Source organism: Pongo pygmaeus, chromosome 8 (assembly GCF_028885625.2).
Source record: "Pongo pygmaeus isolate AG05252 chromosome 8, NHGRI_mPonPyg2-v2.0_pri, whole genome shotgun sequence".
Taxonomy (NCBI): Eukaryota; Metazoa; Chordata; class Mammalia; order Primates; family Hominidae; genus Pongo; species Pongo pygmaeus.
The window spans coordinates 105,267,906-105,289,161 of record NC_072381.2 but is presented as its reverse complement, the minus strand read 5'-3'; the positions used below and the strand labels follow the sequence as shown (position 1 = coordinate 105,289,161).

The 21,256-nt window shown below is 43.3% G+C and overlaps 1 protein-coding gene, 1 long non-coding RNA gene and 1 other non-coding gene across 7 annotated transcripts in view; 1 reads left to right on the top strand and 2 right to left on the bottom strand.

Moving 5' to 3' along the window:
- Positions 1-330: 330 nt before the first annotated feature.
- LOC129007028 (small nucleolar RNA U13) lies at positions 331-436 on the bottom strand. The gene has a single exon (XR_008492207.1). It is a non-coding gene; the product is annotated as a small nucleolar RNA U13 (small nucleolar RNA).
- Positions 437-4,729: 4,293 nt separating this feature from the next.
- LOC134740177 (uncharacterized) lies at positions 4,730-10,074 on the bottom strand. The gene is made up of 2 exons (XR_010127456.1): positions 9,391-10,074; positions 4,730-6,015 (listed from the first exon to the last, which is right to left on the bottom strand). It is a non-coding gene; the product is annotated as an uncharacterized LOC134740177 (long non-coding RNA).
- DNMBP (dynamin binding protein) overlaps positions 10,031-21,256 on the top strand; it is a 135,469-nt gene continuing 124,243 nt past the window's right edge. Inside the window, exons 1-2 of one of the 5 annotated variants that reach the window (XM_054435547.2) lie at positions 10,033-10,214; positions 17,064-17,145. The gene's annotated coding sequence lies outside the window, so the exon portion shown is untranslated. Of the gene's footprint in view, positions 10,215-13,721; positions 13,835-17,063; positions 17,146-21,256 lie in introns of those variants that run through there. The other 4 variants (XM_063670142.1, XM_063670141.1, XM_054435548.2 and 1 more) reach the window with 4 other exon arrangements.

The window sequence follows — 21,256 nt, the reverse complement described above, 5'->3', positions numbered from 1 at the left end:
CCTGCCTCCCCCTGCAGTCTCAGGGAGGAGGCAAAGAAAGTCACCCCTTGGATCCATGTTCACCCTGCAGAAGGAGGGAGAAAAGGCATCTTTGACTTCCTTTTAGATTGTCCGATATGAGCCCTTTGGGATGAAGTCCATCCTGGGCACTAGATCAAAGGAATTGAGTGAGTTTCCTTAAATCTTTTCTGGAATCAGATGAAGAAAAAATAAACGAAGAAATAAAGTGACCACAATTTTGTTCTTTTTAAAAATATCCAAATATAGTATTTGAAACACACTGTAGTTTATAGAAGGCTTTTATTTTACAAGCCAATAATTTTTTTTTAATGTCAGACATTGGTACATTACCAATGTTGTAGCAAGGTTTGAGGGAGGTACATCTCACGCATGAGCATGAAAACTCAATCATCATGCTTATGACCTACAAAATGACCTAATTTTTTTTAATGGAAGGATAGATAAAGGGGCCCACCAACTTTCTTTTTTTTTTTTTTTTTTTTTTTTTGATAGGGTCTTGTTCTGTTGCCCAGGCTGGAGTGCAGTGGCACAATCACAGCAGACTGCAACCTTGACCTCCTGGGCTCAAGTGATCCTCCTGTCTCAGCCTCCTGAGTAACTGAGACTACAGGCATGTACCACTATGCCTGGCTAATTTTTAAATTTTTTGTAGAGATGGGATTTCACCATCTTGCCCAGTCTGATCTTGAACTCCCGAGCTCATGTGATCCTCCTCCTTCAGCCTCCCGAAGTATTGGGGCTACAGGCATGAGCCACCATGCCTGGCTACTTTCTATTTTGGACTAACTTTCTAATTTTCTATTAAGGACTATTGGTAAAATACAATTGTTATCCACTATCACCATCAATTCGTAAATAACACCAAAAATTAGGAAAGATATAATCTCAGGATAAAGAAGTCTTGTAAATAAAATTTTTCTCATCTTACTAGGGAATAGTAAATCTTCCATCTTAGACTGGCATATTGAGCCAGTAGTTTAAAGATGAGACCTTTAGTGACATATAACTAAAAATTTTTATGTAAGGATTTCAGACATAGCTGGATTGAGGTGCCTAAGTTAGGTGGTATGGAATCTCTCTCCATTTCTTGATTTCATTGTCTTCAGTAGTGACTTCATTCTCACATAGTCTCTCTCCATGAGGCAAGGTGAACAACAGCTCCTTTTAGCTCACCTTCTCTCAGCTATCAAAAGACAAATTTACAACAAATTTAGATTAAAGATCGAATTGGCTTTTATTTGTAATTCTAGAATTGGGCAACAACTCATTCTATAACATAGAATGAGTGTTCAGATGAGCAGAGAAATTTTGACTTTATAGGCAGAAAAGGGCTGAAGAATGCAGAAACAGAACAAAAACTGATTGGTTGTTACAAAGTTACTTTCCTTATAAAGGTTAAAGCAGAGGGGGGCGCTTCATCATGCTTCCCAAAACAGGCCTGTTTGGGGATTTGGCTATTATCTGTTTCTTGCTTGATTTCTTGGAAGATCAGATAAATAGCTTAGTTTTGGCTTGGTGGAAACTTCAGTATAAGTAACTCCATTTTGGTTTTATCTGTTAAGCCTAGTGCAGGAGCTCAGTTCCACCCAATGGCCTCCTATAAATTTCATTTAACACAGTTTAGCAACAAACTATTGATTCTTGAGCATGAATCTCAATAGCACAAACTGGATTATGTGCCTATCTTTAAAACTACCACAGTGACTCTGATTGGTCAGTCTGGGGTTATATGATCACTTCTGGGTGCTGGAATGGAAATATGGGGGACTGCAAGTATAGATGAGTTGTTTCCCATAAAAACAAACAAACAAAAAATCCCTGGGAGATCAAGGCAGGCAGATCACTTGAGTCCAGGAATTCGAGACCAGCTTGGCTAACATAACAAAACCCCGTCTCTACTAAAAATAGAAAAATTAGCCGGGCGTGGTGGCACATGCCTGTAATCCCAGCTACTTGGGAGGCTGAGGCAGGAGAATCACTTGACCCTGGGAGGCAGAGGTTGCAGTGAGTGGAGATCATGTCACTGCACTCCAGCCCGGGCAACAGAGCGAGACTCCATCTCAAAAAGAAAAAAAAAAGAGGAATGATGATTGTGGACAAAACAACAAAAGAGCATTATAATTTTGTTGAATTTAAGCATCATTTTGATTTTACTGTGACTTTTTTCTGTTTTATTTATCTTTCATTGACATATAATAATTGTACATATTTATGGGGTACAATATATGTATACATTGTATAATTAGCAAATCAGAGTAATTAGCAAATCCATCATCTCAAATACTTATACTTCTTTGTGGTGAAAACATTCAGAATGCTCTCTTTTAATTTGTTTTTATTTATTCTTATTTTTTATTTTTAAATGGAGTTTTGCTCTTGTTGCCCAGGCTGGAGTGCAATGGCATGATCTCAGCTCACTGTAAACTCTGCCTCCCAGGTTCAAGCAATTCTCCTGCCTCAGCCTCCCAAGCAGCTGGGATTACAGGCATGCGCCACCACACCCGGCTAATTTTTTTGTATTTAGTAGAGACAGGTTTTCACCATGTTGGTCAGGCTGGTCTAGATCTCCTGATCTTAGGTGATCCACCCACCTCGGCCTTCCAAAGCAGGCGTGCGCCACCGTGCCTGGCCCTTATTTTATTTTATTTTTTTGGAGATGGAATCTTACTCTGTTGCCCAGGCTGGAGTGCAGTGGCACAATATTGGCTTACTGCAACCTCCGCCTCCCAGGTTCAAGTGATTCTCCTGCCTCAGCCTCCTGAGTAGCTGGGATTACAGGTGTGCACCACCATGCCCAAGTGTATTTTGTATTTTTAGTAGAGACAGGGTTTCACCGTGTTGGTCAGCCTGGTCTCAAACTCCTGACCTCAGGTGATCCCCCTACTTCGGCAAAGAAAGTCACCCCTTGGATCCATGTTCACCCTGCAGGAGGAGGGAGAAAAGGCATCTTTGACTTCCTTTTAGATTGTCCCATGTGAGCCCTTTGGGATGAAGTCCATCCTGGGCACTAGATCAAAGGAATTGAGTGAGTTTCCTTAAATCCTTTCTGGAATCAGATGAAGAATAAATAAATGAAGAAATAAAGTGACCACAATTTTGTTCTTTTTAAAAATATTCAAATATAGTATTTGAAACACACTGTAGTTTATAGAAGGCTTTTATTTTACAAGCGAATAATTTTTTTTTAATGTCAGACATTGGTACATTACTAATGTTGTAGCAAGGTTTGAGGGACGTACATCTCACACATCAGCCTTCCAAGTAGCTGGGATTACAGCCACGCGCCACCATGCCCGGCTAAGTTTTGTATTTTTAGTAGAGACAGGGTTTCAGCGTGTTGGCCAGGCTGGTCTTGAACTCTTGGCCTCAAGTGATCCACCCGCCTCAGCCTCCCAGAGTGCTGGGATTACAGGTGTGAGACATCGTGCCCAGCCATGGTTTTTACTTCTGAGTGTGAAATAATTCTCTGTTTTCCAGTAAACCAATTCAAGCTTCTGCAAGTAGATAGGAAGAGGAGTCCCTAGGCATCAGTATATCAATATATTAAGAACAGCCCTGAAGATAAACATGATACAGTCTTTTCTTTAGAATGCAGAAGATTTCTTATAGGGTCTGTTCTCTTCTAGTAAGAACAAAACAAGACCTGGTCTTACTCTTGCCAACCAGGGTCTGTCTCTAAATGAAACCAAATGGCCTCTGTTGTCTTCTAGGAGTTGGTCTTGTCCTAGTTCAAGTCCACCAGACAGATGCCCTCTGTGAAAACCATCCTGACTTGGCCGGGTGCGGTGGCTCCGCCTGTAATCCCAGCACTTTGGGAGGCGAGGCAGGTGGATCACCTGAGGTGAGGTCAGGAGTTCGAGAACAGCCTGGCCAACGAGGTGAAACCCCATCTCTACTAAAAATAGAAAAATTAACTGGGTGTGGTAGTGGGCGCCTGTAATCCCAGATACTTGGGAGGCTGAGGCAGGAGAATTGCTTGAACCCAGGAAATGGAGGTTGCAGTGAGCCGAGATCGCACCATTGCACTCCAGCCTGGGCAACAAGAGCGAAACTCCGTCTCAAAAAAAAAAAGAAAAGAAAACCATCCTGACTTCTCCTTTCCCTGTGAGATCTGATCACCAATCTTCCTCTGTCGATCTCTTTTCAACTTGAATTCTCACCGTTATGAACCTTGGCCATGAGACTCCCAGGTGCATTGTGTCAACATTTTGATGAATAGTTGTATTTCCATGTGATGTCTGACATTTTAGGATGCAAACCTATGTCTTCCATGTTCTATCACTAGGTTGTTGGAGCACATCTTCTTTAATAATAGAAATAAGCATATATTAACAGCATTTTATCTATACATCCCCTCCTCCCCACCGCCCTGGAATTTGGTCCCCTGGCTATTCCAGGATGAACGGTTAGCTGACATGGCATGAGCAAGGCCAGCTTTGATTAGTTTCAGCAGCTCGCTACTCTCATCTGCTTGCCATTGCAAACAACAGCTTATGGCTGTGATATGGTGCACTGTGGGGGGAAGCCAGAGGGAGTTGCCTTTGATATGGGGCCAAGCCATGCCAAACTGTTAGTTCATGGTGCAGCCCCTCATAACCGTGATAGAACTTCAGTTACAGTATATCCTGACAGGTTGGATTTCAGTTCAGACAAGAGCTCAAAGGATGACACACCCAAATAGTTTTAATCAATTAGATGAATCAAAATGTGAATTGAGCCATTCTGTGTTTTGGTTTATTGAGGATTATTCAAGGGGAAAAACAATGTACTTTTTAGTTTTAATATGACATATACAGATATAATCCTTATTGTTAACAAGGCAGTTCCACACACATTTATCTCGTTTGTTTATTTTCATTTCAGTACCTTCATTTGGGGATATTTTAATCATGTCTCAATACATCAACTTATCACAAAAATCAATCTCTTTGCCATGGCTCACCAAACCAGGAATGACCTACATACTGTTTGTTAGTTATTATTTGGTCGTGTGCAGTGGCTCATGCTTGTAATCCCAGCAGTTTGGGAGGCCAAGGAGGGTGGATCACCTGAGGTCAGGAGTTCAAGCCCAGTTTGGCCAACATGATGAAACCCCATCTCTACTAAAAATATAAAAATTAACCGGGTGTGGTGGCGCATGCCTGTAGTCCCAGCTACTTGGGAGGCTGAGGCAGGAGAATCACTTGAACCTGGGAGGCAGAGGTTGCAGTGAACCAAGATTGCACACACTATTGCACTCCGGCCTGGGCGACAGAGCGAGACTCCATCTCAAAAAAAAGAAAAAAAAAGATGGTTATTATTATTATTATTATTATTAACAGACAGGGTCTTGCTATGTTGCCCAGGCTGGAGAGCAGTGGCTATTCACAGGCACAATCATAATGTGCTGCAGTCTTGAACTCCTGGGCTCAAGTGAGCCTCTCACCTCACCCTCCAAAGTAGCTGAGATTACAGATGCGTGACACTGCACCTGGCCCTGTTTGTTTTCTAATCTCATCTCATAAAACTGCCTCCCTGCTTCACATGGCTTATTTTGTGTTTCTGAAACTTACTAGATGGCTTTCTACTTCAAGATTTTGCACCTGCAGTTTCTCCTGCCTGAAGAGCTCTTTACATGGTGATTCTTTCTCTCTTTTTTTGAGATGGGGTTTCACTCTGTCGCACAGGCTGGAGTGCAGTGGTGCCATCACGGCTCACTGCAGATCGTGGGACTACGGGCTTGAGCCACCACGTCCGGCTTGATTCTTTCTCATTATTCAAGTTTCAGGTAAATGTTACATCCCCAGAGGGGATTTCCCCAACTATCTCTATATTCAGAGAAGGCCATCCCTCACTTTGGCCTTTATCAGCCTAGATTCCTTATCTAAACCACATGACATAGAAGCTGTGTGGAGTGAATTGTCTTCTTAGTTCTTTCAAGGACTGAGTATAACTTGTACCGTTCTGGTTGCTGTTGGGGTCAGGTGAACGTCCTCTTCGCCCTCTGAAGTTTTGCTGAAAAATCAAGTCACAAAAGGCAGATTAATTGGAGAAAAGGCATACGCATCTGTTTGACAATAGTTTTATGTGACACGGAAGACCAACACCCCCAATGGGGTGCAGAAGCTTATGTATCATCTTGAGGATACAGAAAAAATGGTGGCGTGGATGCTGGCAAAACAGGTTATGGGGGGGCGAAGAAGAGGAATTCTATTGAGGGCAATAAATGATTACTAGGGAGAATTCAATGAACTTGAGGAACTTCCAATGGTCTGGGACAAAGTCTGTTGGGCCCGCAGACCAGACAATGGTTTGTGACAAAAGTCTGTCCAGGTTTATTGACAGACTTTGGTCTTCCTTCTTGCAATGTGGGTTCAGTTAATTAAAACTCAGGAAAGAGAACAGAGATAATTGTTTTTCTTTGGTAGGTCAGGACTTTGGACAGATAAGGAAACTTCAGAGAATACTATGCTTTGGGAGAGACAGTGAAGAGGGGCAGGTGGGGGGAGGTTGAGAGAGACCTTGAGGCTGCTTTTTCAGCTCAACATGTACAAAGCACCCTATTTTAGGGTATTGGTTTCTAAGCCCCAACATTGCATAGGAGAGAAGTTAACTCAGTACATAAAACAAATGCCTAGGGCACTAGGCTTTAATTCTCTATGATCTAACCTATCGCATCAGTTGGTTTGTTTCCTTCATAACACTCAACTACACCCCATGATTGTCTGGATTATCATTTGTTTATTTCTTTATTGTCTGTTACCCTGCTCTAGAATGTGAGCTCCATGAAGGCAAGGATCTTGTCTGTGTTGGTCAGCCTGAATGCCAAACACCTAGCACAATGCCTGTTACATCACAAATGTACAGTAAGAATTCATTGATAAATGAAAAGTATAAAACCACCTTTGCAAAATTATAACTGAGGAACTTATGAAGTGAAAGAAAGCAGACTTAACTGACCCCATCTTGCTTCTAACCTTTAAGTTGTCCTTGTTCATTCCTGGGCATAGGCTGAACTAACTTTGGGAAAGAATTCACTTCATGACTCTGAAACAACATTGATAATAGCCCTTTGCCAAAAAGACCCCCTTCTTGCCTGGGGACCAGTCTGCCTTTGCAGGACTAACAAATTAGCTACAAGATTAGAAATTACAGTTTAAGGCCGAGAGCGGTGGCTCACACCTGTAATCCCAGCACTTTGGGAGACTGAGGTGGATGGATCACTTGAGGCCAGGAGTTTGAGACCAGCCTGGCCAACAATGTGAAACCTCATCTCTACTAAAAATACAAAAATTAGCTGGACGTGGTGGTACATGCTTGTAATTTCAGCTACTAGGGAGGCTGAGGCACGAGAATCGCTTGAACACGGGAGGTGGAGGTTGCAGTGAGCCGAGATTGCACCACTACACTCCAGCCTGGGCGGTAGACTGAGACGCCGCCTCAAAAAAAAAAAAAAAAAAAAAAAAAATTACAGTTTAGGGGTCATGCAGCCTCTGACTCCAAGAGCCTGAACCTCCCAAATTGCTCCTGGGATAACATCACTATTGCAAAACCTAAGATCAGTGTTTGAGATATTTTGCAGACCCTGCACTTGATGGATCTGCTGACACCACCTAGACCGGTAATCTGGCTCAACCAGTTCTGCATTGCACCCAGGCGCATAAAACAGCAAGAAAACCTCATTTTGACCCCCTATGTTTCCATCTCCAACCTGACCAATCAGCACTCCCCAGTTCTCAAGACCCCACCAGCCAAATTATCTTTAAAAACTCCACAAGGTCAGGAGATAGAGACAATCCTGACTAACACGGTGATAGTCCGTCTCTACTACAAAAATACAAAAAAAATTAGCCAGGTGTGGTGGCGGGCGCCTGTAGTACCAGCTACTTGGGAGGCTGAGGCAGGAGAATGGCAGGAACCTGGGAGGCAGAGTTTGCAGTGAGCTGAGATCACGCCGCTGCACTCAAGCCTGGGAGACTGAGTGAGACTCCGTCTCAAAAAACAAAAAACAAAAAACAAAAAACTCCGATCCCCAGGCTGGGCGCGGTGGTTCATGCCTGTAATCCCAGTACTTGGGAGGCCGAGGAGGGTGGATCACCTGAGGTCAGGAGTTCAAGCCCAGCCTGACCAACGTGGTGAAATAAATAAATAAAATAAAATGCTTGATTTTTCATCTGAATTTCATATGGCATACTTGACTCCAAACAACATTAGAAAGCTACATCCACAGAAAACAAAATTGTAGGCAACTGAATAATAAGTTATTATTATTTTGGCTAATAACATTATCCAAAAATAAAGACAATAGATTTGCAATGTTAATTACTTTCTTGAGGAAAGAAAAGTCACTTGTTTTAAAATATTTATTTATTTATTTATTTGAGATGGAGTCTCGCTCTGTCACCACGTTGGAGTGCAGTGGCGCGATCTCAGCTCACTGCAACCTCTACCTCCTGGGTTCAAGCGATTCTCCTGCCTCAGCCTCCCGAGTAGCTGGGACTACAGGCACCCGCCACCATGCCCAGCTAATTTTTTATTTTTAGTAGAGACGGGGTTTCACCATGTTGACCAGTAGGGTCTCGTTCTCTTGACCTCGTGATCCGCCGAAAAGTCACAGTTTTACAGGCAAATGAAGCATTTGCTAAGAATTTTAATGACTCTCAGAACGTTGACATTTTACTACAAAATCTTCTCTTTACAGTGTTAACATGCTTCAAAAAGCAAAGGAAAAAAAACAGTATGCTGGTTTCTCAAAAAATTAAACATAGAATTACCACATGATCCAGCAATGCTTCCAAAAGAATTGAAAGTAGGGACGCAGATATTTGTACCCCCATGTTCATTGCAGCATTATTCACCATAGCCAAAAGGTACAAACAACCCAAATGTCCACGGAAAGATGGGATAAACCAAAGATGTTATATACGTACAATTGAGTATTATTCAGCCTTCAAAAGGAAGGATATTCTAATGCATGCTACAACATGGGTGAACCTTGAAGACATTATGCTAGGTGAAATAAGCCACTCACAAAAGGACAATCTTGTATGATCCCACTTATATGAGGTATCCAGAGTAATCATAGAGACAGAAAGTAGAATGATGGTTACCAGGGGCTGGAGAATGAGGAGTTAGTGTTTAATGGGTACAGTTTCAGTTTGGGAAGATGAAAAAGTTCTGGAGCTGGATGGTGGTGATGGTTGCAGAACAACGTCAATGTACTTAACGCCACTGAACTGTACACTTAAAAAGGATTAAAATGGTAAATTTCATGTGATGTATATTTAACCACAAGTTTTTAAAAAGCAAAGTAAAGGAGAAACATATACAGTATGGGATGAGATTTGTGAAATATTTATTTTTGTAGTGCATGCACAGTGACAGACTCACCGCCTTCTTCAGAATCCCCTAGGTAGATTGCAGAAACGTGAGGCGCAGCAATTCCAGCAACATAGCCAAGCTGTGTAACTTCGTGATCTTTAACAAACAACGGGAATACTGCGGGGATTCAGAAACTGAGTTGGAGGAGTTCTCTCAGCCCTGCCCAGTTCTTGCTTTCTGTCATTTCTTGCTCTCAAATTCTCAAAGATGTCCTGAGAGACTTTCCTCAGAAAAAAATGGGACAGATAGAGGCGAACCCCAGCGAGTATTGTGTGGCATAATAAGGGAAACTGCCTTGGGGTAGCAAAGAGGACAGCATTACACGCAGACAGGAATCGAGTTGGACTTCTCTGAATGGAATTTTGACTTTTTTCTAGGTTGGAGGGTGGTGTCGGGAGTGGGGGAACAGCAAGAGGGGAGGAACTTGTCCGCAGCCGGGGCTGCACGTAGGACTGCGTGAGGCCGAGGCCGGACGAGCCGTGTCGGCGCGCTGCGGCGGGGGCGGGCCCCCGTGCCTCAGTTTCCCCGGTGGCCGTTCTGAGCGCGACGCCCCTCTGATGTCGCGAGGCGAGCAGGGCCGGGCCGGCCGCCAGGGGGCGCGAGCATGGGGCGGGCCCCAGGGAGGTGGGCGCGCGGGCAGCGGAGCTTGGCGCCCCCGGGGCCGCGCGGACCGCGCCGGCAGAGGCGGAAGCCTGAGCGGGAGGCGGGGCGGCGCGCTGACTCACACGGGATCCACCCGACCGCTGCTTCCAGGGGCGGAGGTGACAGCGGGCCGGGGACGGGCGGCTGCAACTGCCTGCTGCGCCGAGGGACAGCCAGGCGGCGGAAAGCAGGTCAGAGGCCGGGCCAGGCCGGAGCCGGGCGGGAGCCGGGCGGGGGCCGGGCGGGGAGCGGGGGTCGCGGTCCGGGGCCGCGGGCGGAGGGGACTCGCACCCCGAGAGACGCGCCGCGCGGCTAGGCCTGTATCGGCCCCTTCCCCGCGGCGGCGCTGCGCTCGGTGGGCCAGGAGCCCGCGAGGGACAGTGGGGCGCCGCGGGCCCCCTCGCACTCCTGTAGTCCCCGGGAGTTGAAGGGGTGGTCAGAGCGATGTGAACGTGGACTTTTCAAGCGGTGTCAAGCCCAGGGCTCTTTCTCTGCACCGCCCTGCCACTCCAGCAATGAGGCGGAATTTTGAGAGCTGGAAAAAGAGCTCAGCGTTAGTCCACCCCCCTTATTTTACAGATGTTCGGAGCCTTACGGCATAGGAGGCCGTGATTCTGTGTCAGGGAGACAGAGACAGATGGCTTCCGAAGCAAGGGTTAGACCTGTTCAGCTGGTGATGCAGCTTTGGTGATGGTGGAGTTTTGCAGAAACCCGCGGACACCCGCGTTCCTGCTGCAGGCACAGATGTCCACCGGGCATCAGTGTCTCAAAGGGTGGTGATGCTGTCACTTTGGTAAAGGAATATTGAGCTTACCAAATAGGCCGGGGCCTGATGCAGATGAGGAGTATAGACTTAAATTTTAAGTGCAAAAACAACTTTAAATGCAGTTTCATTATTACTGCCTGTCTCATTTGTACTGTAATGAAGGGTGAATATTTTTGGCACTCACTTATTCTGGAATATGGGTAACTTGACTTTAGGTCTGTTTTATAGTAATTCTTTTACACAAATGTGAAGATCTTGTATTAAAACACTTTCATAACTAATGATGCTGTAGCATGTGGCAGGCGAGTGGTAACGCTAATATTTAGGGTTTGAGCATAGTCTAGCTCTGCTTGTTTACATAGCTGAGTTAAAGGGATGAGCAGGACTGATTAATCTGTAGTAGTTTTTGCAAGACTGAAGTACCTGACAGCATTCGGGGATCATTTCTCAGTTGGTGTTGCGTTTATTACTTTCACAGCATGAATACCGTCACGGTGATCAGCAAGTTAGTTTATCCTTTACCCATTTTTCTCTAAAATATTGAATTAAAGGATCTCTAAGGTCCTCTTCTGTCTCCAGAGTTCTCCGATTTTACCTGTTAACTTGAAACACGTCACTCATTGTGACAACAAAAATGTTTTAAGAAGAAAAGATTTTTAGAATTCTGCATAATGGGGCATAGCGAATCTTCAAATTCATTATTATTCTCAGCTCTCTCAGTCACTTTATCAGGGTTGGGCTAAAATAAGTGAAAAGTGACTTTTCAAATTGCAGATACTTACGTGTTAAATTCACTTAAATTCAGAGGCTGCAATGGAGTGATTTCTGGAGGGTGGAGAGTAGCTCAAGTCTGGCTTGGGAACGGGGTTCGTGCAGTGCCACTGATAACTTTTGCAATAAGCCAAGGACAGTCTGACTCAGAGAATGTGATAAGTTGACTTTTATACAGTGTTCATATTGTGTATTTTTTGGCTGAGATAATAATAATCTTCATCAACGATCTGTTTAAATATGCACCAGTTATTTATTTGTCTTGTAGCCCCAAGGCAGGGCATTTCCCTCTACGTTCCATCAATCTCTGCCTCTTTTCTGGCTCCTGACTTCAGTTGATCCGCCTGCCTCAGCCTCCCAAAATGCTGGGATTACAGGCGTGAGCCACCGAGCCTGGCTTTTGTCTTATTTTCTAGGTTTAGTATTCTGTTGTTTCTAGAGTCAGCTAATGGATTACCTACAACATGGTATTATTACGAGATTATCTCCTGTGAAATTCTCGAATGTGCTTGATCATCTGCCAAAGCATCCTTAGAATTCATTCAGAATACTTCTGGAAAGTTTTGCAACACCAATTCAATTAATATGAAATAGTTTCTTATTATACCCACTCTGGAAAACATCTGAATAAGCTAATTTTCAAGACTGGTTAACTTAGTCTTGTTGGTCGGGAGTTAATTATGAGATATTAGTTTCTTGCCTGGAAAGGCAGAAAGTTCTTAAGTAGCAGCAGTAAAATGAGCTCTTTAATGAAAGAGCCGTTAAACAAACCAAGGTGTTAACTTTTAGTTGTGTTCTTTATCCTCCCTGCTATGAAAGGCAGCTGTGGGAGGTGAAATAGAGTAGCTAAAATGTATTGTTTCATTTTGAGATTTCTAGATCTTTTCTTCTGACTGAAGGACGTGACCACCAAGAACTGAACCAGCACTTGAGGGCAGGCACATAGGGCATTGTGTGAGGAGTCTGAAGGCATGGCTTTTGGTCCTTACCTGTTTATTCACTGAACACATTCTCACTGAGCACCTGTGTGTGCTGAGAGGGTGGGCACCTGTGTGTGCTGGGAGGGGGAACACCTGTATGTGCTTGTGGGGGGCACCTGTGTGTGCCGGGGTCGGGGGAGCACTTGTGTATGCTGTGGGTGCTGGGAGGGGGAACCAGTTTGAACAAAACAGACTAAGCCCTCGTGGAACAGACACATTCTAATCGGGTGGAGACAGACAAATATGTGAATGGATAGGTCAAAGGATCGTAATGCTATGGAGAACTTTAGAGTCAGGAAAGGGTAAGAGTGTGTGTGTTTGTGTGTATGTATATATGTGTGGTAGGGGATTTACTTTTTATATAGAGGGGTCAAATAAAGCCTCTACTGAGATAACTTTTTTTTTTTTTTTTTTGGAGACAGAGTCTTGCTCTGTCACTCAGGCTGGAGTGCAGTGGCGTGATCACAGCTCACTGTAGCCTCAACCTCCTGGGCTCAAGCGATCCTCCCATCTCAGCCTCTCGAGTAAGCTGGGACTACAGGCTTGTATCACCATGCCTGGCCAATGTTTGTATTTTTAGTAGACACGGGGTTTCACTATGTTGCCCAGGCTGGTCTGGAACTCCTGGCCTCAAGCGATCCACCCACCTTGGCCTCCCAAAGTGCTGGGATTACAGGCATGAGCCACCACACCTGGCCTAACTCATGATGGAAGACTGGAAGGAAATGAAAAGTGAGCAGGAGGCAGTGGGATGAGCATGTTCCAAACCCTGGTGCAGGAGCATGCTTGGCATGTTAGGGGCGGCAAGGTCATGGTGGCCGGTCAGTGTGGATGTGGGTTGGGGGGAGGTGGCAACAGATGAGAGGGGATGGGAGTGGGGAGGGCACATCAGTGTAGGTCATTGTAAGGATTTTGGCCTTTACACTGAGTGAGGGAGAAGCCGTTGGAGAGCTTTGAACAGTGAAGTTGATGATGACTTATGTTTTAAAAGGATAACTCTGGCTGCTGGGTTGAGAATAGACAGGAGGAGGACAAGGGCTGAGTCAGGGAGACCTTTTCAAGCTAGAGCTGTGTGACTCACACCATAATTCTTCCCTGAGTCTTCGTTTCCTCATCTGTAAAATAACTGGGCCCTCTCTAGCTCAAGAATTTTCAGTTTTCAAGTAGTGCAGGGTATTATTTCTACAGGGAGGCAAGAGGATTACGTGGGAAGAGGTTCTGAAAGTAAATCGCTTCAGATGACCTGAAAACTTGACACCAACCTGCCTGTAGCTGAATCATCCCAAATCAAGAGGTAATCAGGTCTTTTTCAGTCAGGTTGTCAGGTCATGAGAACAAAAACACTGTTTCGTAAATATTCTCTGTTCATCCCTTTTGTACTTTGCTGATCCCTGAATTTTCCCTTCCTGATTGAAAAAGGATGAAAAGCTGTTACTCATCAACAGAACTGGCAACCAGAGTAGCTTTTGTTGTTTGGAAAATTGGGAACTTTGGGGAAGGAAACAATTCTGTGTTTATCGTAGGTCATAAGAGTTTTTCTTTTACAACACGCAAGGAAGCTAAAAGATTGGTTTTGTTGTAGAATTCCCTTGTCGCATTCAGCTCATGCCTCACAGGTGTTCATTCTTAATGCATTGCATGTGTTTCCTTTTGTTTATGTAGGAGCTTGCAAAGTGGGAATGTTTGTTTTATGTGTATGTACCTTGATTTATAATGCTGTAATTCATTTTCCTTTATGTAGTGTTTTTTGTTTTTTTTTTTGGTTTTTTTTTTTTTTTTTTTTTTTTTGGAGACTTTTGAGACAAGAGTCTCACTCTGTTGCCCAGGCTGAGTACAGTGGCGAGATCTCAGCTCACTGCAGCCTCCGCCTCCCGGATTCAAGCCATTTCTTGCCTCAGCCTCTTGAGTAGCTGGGATTACAGTCATGCGCCACCATGCCCAGCTAATTTTTTTGTATTTTAGTAGAGACAGGGTTTCACCATGTTGGCCAGGCTGGTCTCGAACTCCTGACCTCAGGTGATCTGCCTGCCTTGGCCTCCCAAAGTACTGGGATTACAGGTGTGAACCACGATGCCAGGCCTCTGAGTAGTGTTTTTAAGATCCATCTATATTGTTATGTGTCTAATTCTCTCCTTTGGAATGCTGTGTTTATACCCCATGCTGTATGCATCCATTGGTTTTGCTTTATCTGCTCTCTGTATAGTGAATGGTTGCTCAAGTTGTTCCTACTCCCTAACACCATAAATATTGCTGCAGTGAACATCTTCCTACATGTCTGCTTGCAAAGCTGTATAATATTTCTGTGGAATTGCTGGATTATAGGCTTGCAGAGACTGAATTTGATTAAATAGTGCCAGATGCCTCTCCACAGTGGCTGCCCCAGTCTCTGTGCCTCTGGAAGTATTCATATTTGAGGACTCCTGTATCCTCATGTCCCATCAGCACTCACCTCTTTCCAGCTCTCCATGTTTTTCAGTCTCATAAGCACAAAGTGATATCTTGTCATTTTAATTTATATTTCTTTGATGACTAATGATTTTGAGTATCTCTTATACAGATAGCTTCCTCTGTAAATTGCTTATTCATATCTTTGGCATTTTCTGTTGGAATTGATATCTATTTTGTTGCTGTTGACTTACAGGAATGATTTTATAATATAGGTATTTATTCCCTGTTATGTTTAGACTTTGCAGATGTCTTCTCATTTGGGCATCTTGTCATTTGGTGATCAGATCTTCTCATTTAGTTTTCGTTTTGTCTTTGCCATCCTTTGATCAAGAAATATTTTTAATTTTGATGTAATCAAATAGATAAATTCTTTGACTTGTGGTTTATGTTTTTTGAGTTTTGTTTAAGGAACTCTTCCTGAACCCTAGGTCATGTCTGTGACTTTAATCTCTCTAGGGCCCACATTTTCATGTGTTAGATAGGAATCCAGCCCTATTTTTCTCCATTTAATGACCCAGTTTTTCTAATAACATGTCAACAAAATCCATGCTTTCCTCTATGAAATTATGGTACCTCTTTCTCATTTGTGGTTTCCATGGATACACTTGTCTGGCCCTAAGCCTTTATTTTGTTCCATTAGTCTGTCAGTTCTTACTTCATTTTTTTTATTGCTCTAATTTTATTACAGTGACTTTGTAGTATGTCCTAATGACTGGCACAGCAAGCCATTCATCTTAAAGTTTATTTAGCTCTTCCTGAACCAAAATTTATTTTTTCCATATAAAATTTGGAATAAGTTTACCAGGCTACCCAAACATTATATATACATACATACATATATATTTATATATATATATTTTTTTCTTTTGAGACCTTGTGTCACTCTGTTACCCAGGCTGGAGTGCAGTGGCACCATCATGGCTCACTGCAGCCTCAACCTCCCAGGCTCAAGTGATCCTCCCATCCCAGCCTCCCAAGTAGCTGAGACCACAGGCATGTGCCACCATCCCTGGCTAATTTTTTTTTTTTTTTTTGTAATTTTTTTTAGAGATAGGGATGCCGTTTGTTGTCCAGGCCAGTCTTGAACTCCCGGGCTCCAGCAATCCTTCTGCCTTGGCTTCCCAAAGTGCTTGGATTACAGGCACGAGCCACTGTGCCTGGCCAAAAAATTATATTTTTGAGGAATTTTTATTGGAGTTTATTGAGTTTATAAATTATTTGAGGAGGGTTAACATCTTTATTTATTTATTTATTTTTTTATGTGCCATGTTGCTTTTTTATTTTTTATTTTTCTTTTTAAGACAGGGTCTCCCTCTGTTGCCCAGGCTGGAGTACAGTGGTGCGACGATAGCTCACTGCAGCCACCACACCCAGCTAAATATTTTTATAAGTTTTGTTGTTGTTGTTGTTGTTGTTTTAATAGAGATGAGGTCTCACTCTGTTGCCCTGGCTGGGCCCTGGCCAGTAACTCCTGGCCTCAAATGGTCTTCCCGCCTCAAAGTGTGCTGGGATTACAAGTGTGAACCGCTGAGACAGTAACTCATTCCATCCAAGAGCATATAATGTGTCCTTCCGTTTATTCAGCTCATTTTTCTTGACATTTTTATAATTTTGGAAATAATTTAAAACTAACAGAAGAGTCCTAAGAGTATGTTTTCTTTGTATGCTTTTTCCCCTGACCCCTTTAATTGTAGACATCATGTCCCTTTAATCTCTAAATACATGCTTCATCAGTTCTTTTTTTTTTTTTTGGGACGGAGTCTCGCTCTGTCGCCCAGGCTGGAGTGCAGTGGCTCGATCTCTGCTCACTGCAACCTCCGCCTCCCAGGTTCAAGCAATTCTCCTGCCTCAGCCTCCTGAGTAGCTGGGGCTACCGGTGTGTGCCACCACGCCTGGCTAATTTTTTTTGTATTTTTGGTAAAGATGGGGTTTTACCATGTTAGCCAGGATGGTCTCGATCTGACCTCATGATCCACGTGCCTTGGCCTCCCAAAGTGCTGGGATTACAGGCCTGAGCCACGGTGCCCAGCCCTTTCCCGTTCTTATACTTTTTATTTGTTTTTCTTTCCTTACAGCATTGGCCAGGACTTCTAGAACTGTGTCAAAACAGCTGCTACACTAACGGGCATCTTTGTCTTGTTCTCAGTCTTAAAAAGAGTGAGTCTAAAGATTTCCTATTTCATATAATGTTTGTTTTAGGTTTTGTATGTAACCTTTATCAAGTTTTAAGGTATTACCCTCAATCCTAGTTTACTGAGAGTTTTCATCATAAATAGGTATTAAGCCTTACCAAGTACTTTTTCAGGATCTGTCCTTGAGGAAATAAGATGGCATCAGGAAGGCTGTATACCAAAATCCTAACGCTATGCTGACTTTGTTTCAAGCAGAAGATATTTAGTACCCTACGTATATAATTTATGGAAAGCATCTCAAGATTCCAATACAAGTTAATTTCACCATTAGGTCAGCGTTTTCCTCCTGGCATTAAGAGTCAGAATTTAAATAGCTGATGTGAAAATGAGCGAAAGAGCCATACTCAGGATGATAACTTTTGTTGTCAGCATGATTGTAAATATAAGATATGTAAAATTATAGTTTCCTTACTCTGTGGATCGGTCTTTACTCCAGGTATAAATCTTACTAAATTATATCTCAAGAAATATTGAGGTGGCTCATCAGTAGAGCCGTAGATAGCTGTTTAGCAGCACTAACTGCTAGGGTGTTGGGCAGTAAATTCTCGTGGCCAGCTCTTCTCTTTCTTTTTCTTTCTTTTTAGACTAGCCATTTTTTTTCCTAATTGTAGAAATTATACCTCTTTATTATAGAACATTTGTAAAATATAGAAAAGCAAATCTATAATCCTGCCTTTTAGCACCAATCCCTGTTAAAATGTTGGTTATTTCTCTGTCTCTGTTTTTTATTGGGGTGGGGGAGCATGTTGAGGAGGAGAGGGCACTTAACATTGCACTATATAATTTTCTATCACCCTCCTTTTTCAGGGCTAGATCATTAACTCATGTTCATTTTGCTTTGATTGGCCCTCTGGGGGAAAAATCAATAGAAAACTTATAATTAACTTGTAGCAGTGGGGTGATAGCTTGCTCCTCTCTTGGAACAGTTTATGCCTGAGGGAGCCTCCGTGCACAAACAGCCCAGAGTCATTGTCAGAACTTGGAGCAATCCTAGCCCTAAGCCCAACAGACCAAAAACTAGCTTAAGGATGTGGAGGGGAGAAGTACTTTTGAGGTCTCTTTGCTTCAGTTCAGTACCCCCAGGTTGTCACCTTCCTTATCTAGACCACACTTGCGTTAATCTTTCAGAAAATAAATAGAATGGAGAAAATAGTCATTTATTTTCTTTTGACTGGGAAAACCTAGCACAGGCCGTGTACGGTGGCTCACACCTGTAATCCCGGCACTTTGGGAGGCCAAGGCGGGCGGATCACTTGAGCTTAGGAGTTCAAGACTAGCCTGGACAACATGGCCAAACCCCATCACTACCAAAAAATACAAAAACTAGCCGGACATGGTGGCATGTGCGTGTAGTCCTAGTGACTTGGGATGCTGAGGTGGCAGAATTGCTTGAACCTGGGAGGTGGAGGTGCAGTGCTTGCAATACTGCACTCCAGCCTGGGCAACAGAGTGAGACCCTGTCTCAAAAAAAAAGACAATAAAACCCCATCACAATTGTTTTGTTTCCCTAATCACTTTTTGCTAGTGTGGAAATGACAGAATTCATAGGTGAACATCCCTATGGTGAGGAGATTCAGTGTCTACCTGCCTTCCTTTCTTACTCTCTATCCTTTTTTTTTTTTTTTTTTTAAGGAGACGGAGTCTTGCTCTGTCCTCCAGGCTGGAGTGCAGTGGTGCCATCTCGGCTCACTGCAACCTCCACCTCCTGGGTTCAAGCAATTCTCCTGCCTTAGCCTCCCGAGTAGCTGGGATTATAGGCACGCACCACCACACCTGGCTAATTTTTGTATTTTTAGTAGAGACGGAGTTTCCCCATGTTGGCCAGGCTGGTCTTGAACTCCTCCCTCCTGATCTGCCTGTCTCGGCCTTCCAAAGTGCTGGGATTACAGGCGTGAGCCACCGTGCCCAGCCCTTTTTTTTCCCCAGTGTTCTTTGGTGTTGAAACTGAAATTCCCATTCCTGTACCCTGCTGTGTGTGGGGTTTTTTTTTGTTTTTTTTTTTTGTTTTTTTTTGTTTTTGCCATAACAGGTGTCACTTTCTAAAACACGATGGTCTGCCTTCCTAATTCCTCAAGGAGAAAATTCTTCAAGGGCAGGAATCTTTGTTTTGTTCCCTGTTCATAACCCAAGCTCACCTCGAACAGCGCCTGGTACCTGATGTGCCCTCAACAGATGAATCTTAGATGAATCAACCTGTAAAGAAGTCACACTGTGATCCAGAGAAGGGTCATCTAAGGGAGGGGTGAGAGAAGAAAGCTCTCTTAGCTTCCTTTCAATGCATAGGTTCAGCAGGCTGGTAGAATTCCCATTTTTGTCTTTGACATTGCAAATGAAACCATCCACCTAGAGACAGAGAAATTAGCTCTCTGCATCTGTTCTAGCCCCTCCTGTGGAGGCTGCATTTTCCCGAAAGTAGCATGTGAATGTTTGTGTTGCTGACAAACACATGGACTGGGAGAGAATAATCAGCACTGACATTCTAGCCGTGGGTCTGGGCCCAGCGTGCATTCTGCATTGTTTTCATGAGGTGATTCTCTTGGGATAAATGAGCCTGCCCCATCAGCAGAAAATGTTGCAATGGATGTGCCGAGTTATGCTTACCTCCCCAGCCTCACACCCCAGGTCCTCCTGCTTTCTAGTTGGTTCTTCCCTCCCCTGCAATGTGGAAACTTTTTAGCTTTTCTGTCATTTCTGAACAATAAGTATTCTGAATGGTAAGTATTCTAATCTGGTTCAAAATTGTTATGATGAACAGTTATGCCTTGCATACCTGGTCACTGTTTTCTAAAGCAAAGCTTCAGATTATATTAATGGCACTATAAAAAATGCTAAAAAAAAAATAAAAAAGCTGCCACAAATCCACCATAATGGTGTTCTTGAGGCCAGTGTCACACACCCAGTCTATCCTGTAGAGGCCATTGCTTGGCTCATATTCCTGAAATACTGCTTTTGTTTAATATTCTACTGCCTGACACTTACCAGTGCCTACCACCTCTCCCAGTAAATTTTAAACTCTGCTGCCTGCCTGGCCCTCAAGTCTGGCCCAAATCCACTTATATAAAGTAGTTCCTGCTTATCCACAGGGGATACGTTCCAAGACCTCCAGTAAATACGTGAAACTGTGGATAGCACCAACCCTACATATACTCTGCATTTTCCTATACGTACATACCTGCGATCAAGTTTAATTTATAAATTAGGCGCAGTAAGAGATTAGCAACAATAATAAAATAGAATATTTATAACACTATATTGTAATAAAAGCTATGTGAATATGGGCTCTCTTGCTATCAAAATGTCTTCTTGGTGTACTCACCTATTTTTGGACCGCAGTTGACCATAGGTAACTGAAACTGTGGAAAGTGAAACCGCAGATAAGGTGGGGACTACTGTGTGTAACAACAACAATAATGTAAAAAGAGCAGCTCATATTTTAGCTACCATACTGCATGCATTGTCATTTAATTGTAAAATGATTTTATGAGGAAGGTGCTGTTAGAATCTTCATTTTATAGATGGAGAAACTGAGGTACAGATTGTAAGAAACTTGCCCTAAAGTTATACCACTGTTAAGTGAATAGAATTAGAATTCAAACTGGTGTCTGTTTACCTCCAAAGCCCGTGCTCTTAACCATCTTGCCATAGTGGGCCCCAGGTAAATGAGTGCCTGAAGACAGTGAGTGACTTGTATAGTCCAGCAGTTACTGAGGTTGTCCTTTTTCAGGGTATGCGAGACTAACTCACCAGCACTCAGTTAGCTGTGGAGGGAAGGGAGGATTCTGTCTGGAGCTGGAACTGCTCAGGGAGCCCCTCTCTGGATTCTGCACTGACAGCTGCAGACAGAAACCACGTGGCACCTCCGAAAGGAGAAAGCTCTGAAATCATCCAGGTAGCATTCTTTGACTTTTCAATCCTTTTCATAATGAAGTATTTAAAATGTACAAAAATGAATAAAGAATAATACATCTGACGTCCATGTATCCAACACTCAATTTAAAATCAGAAAAGCTGACTTGGTTTCTGTATTCCACCTCCCTTTGCCGTTTTATAGACCTTTTGGTTCTAATGACTTAAAA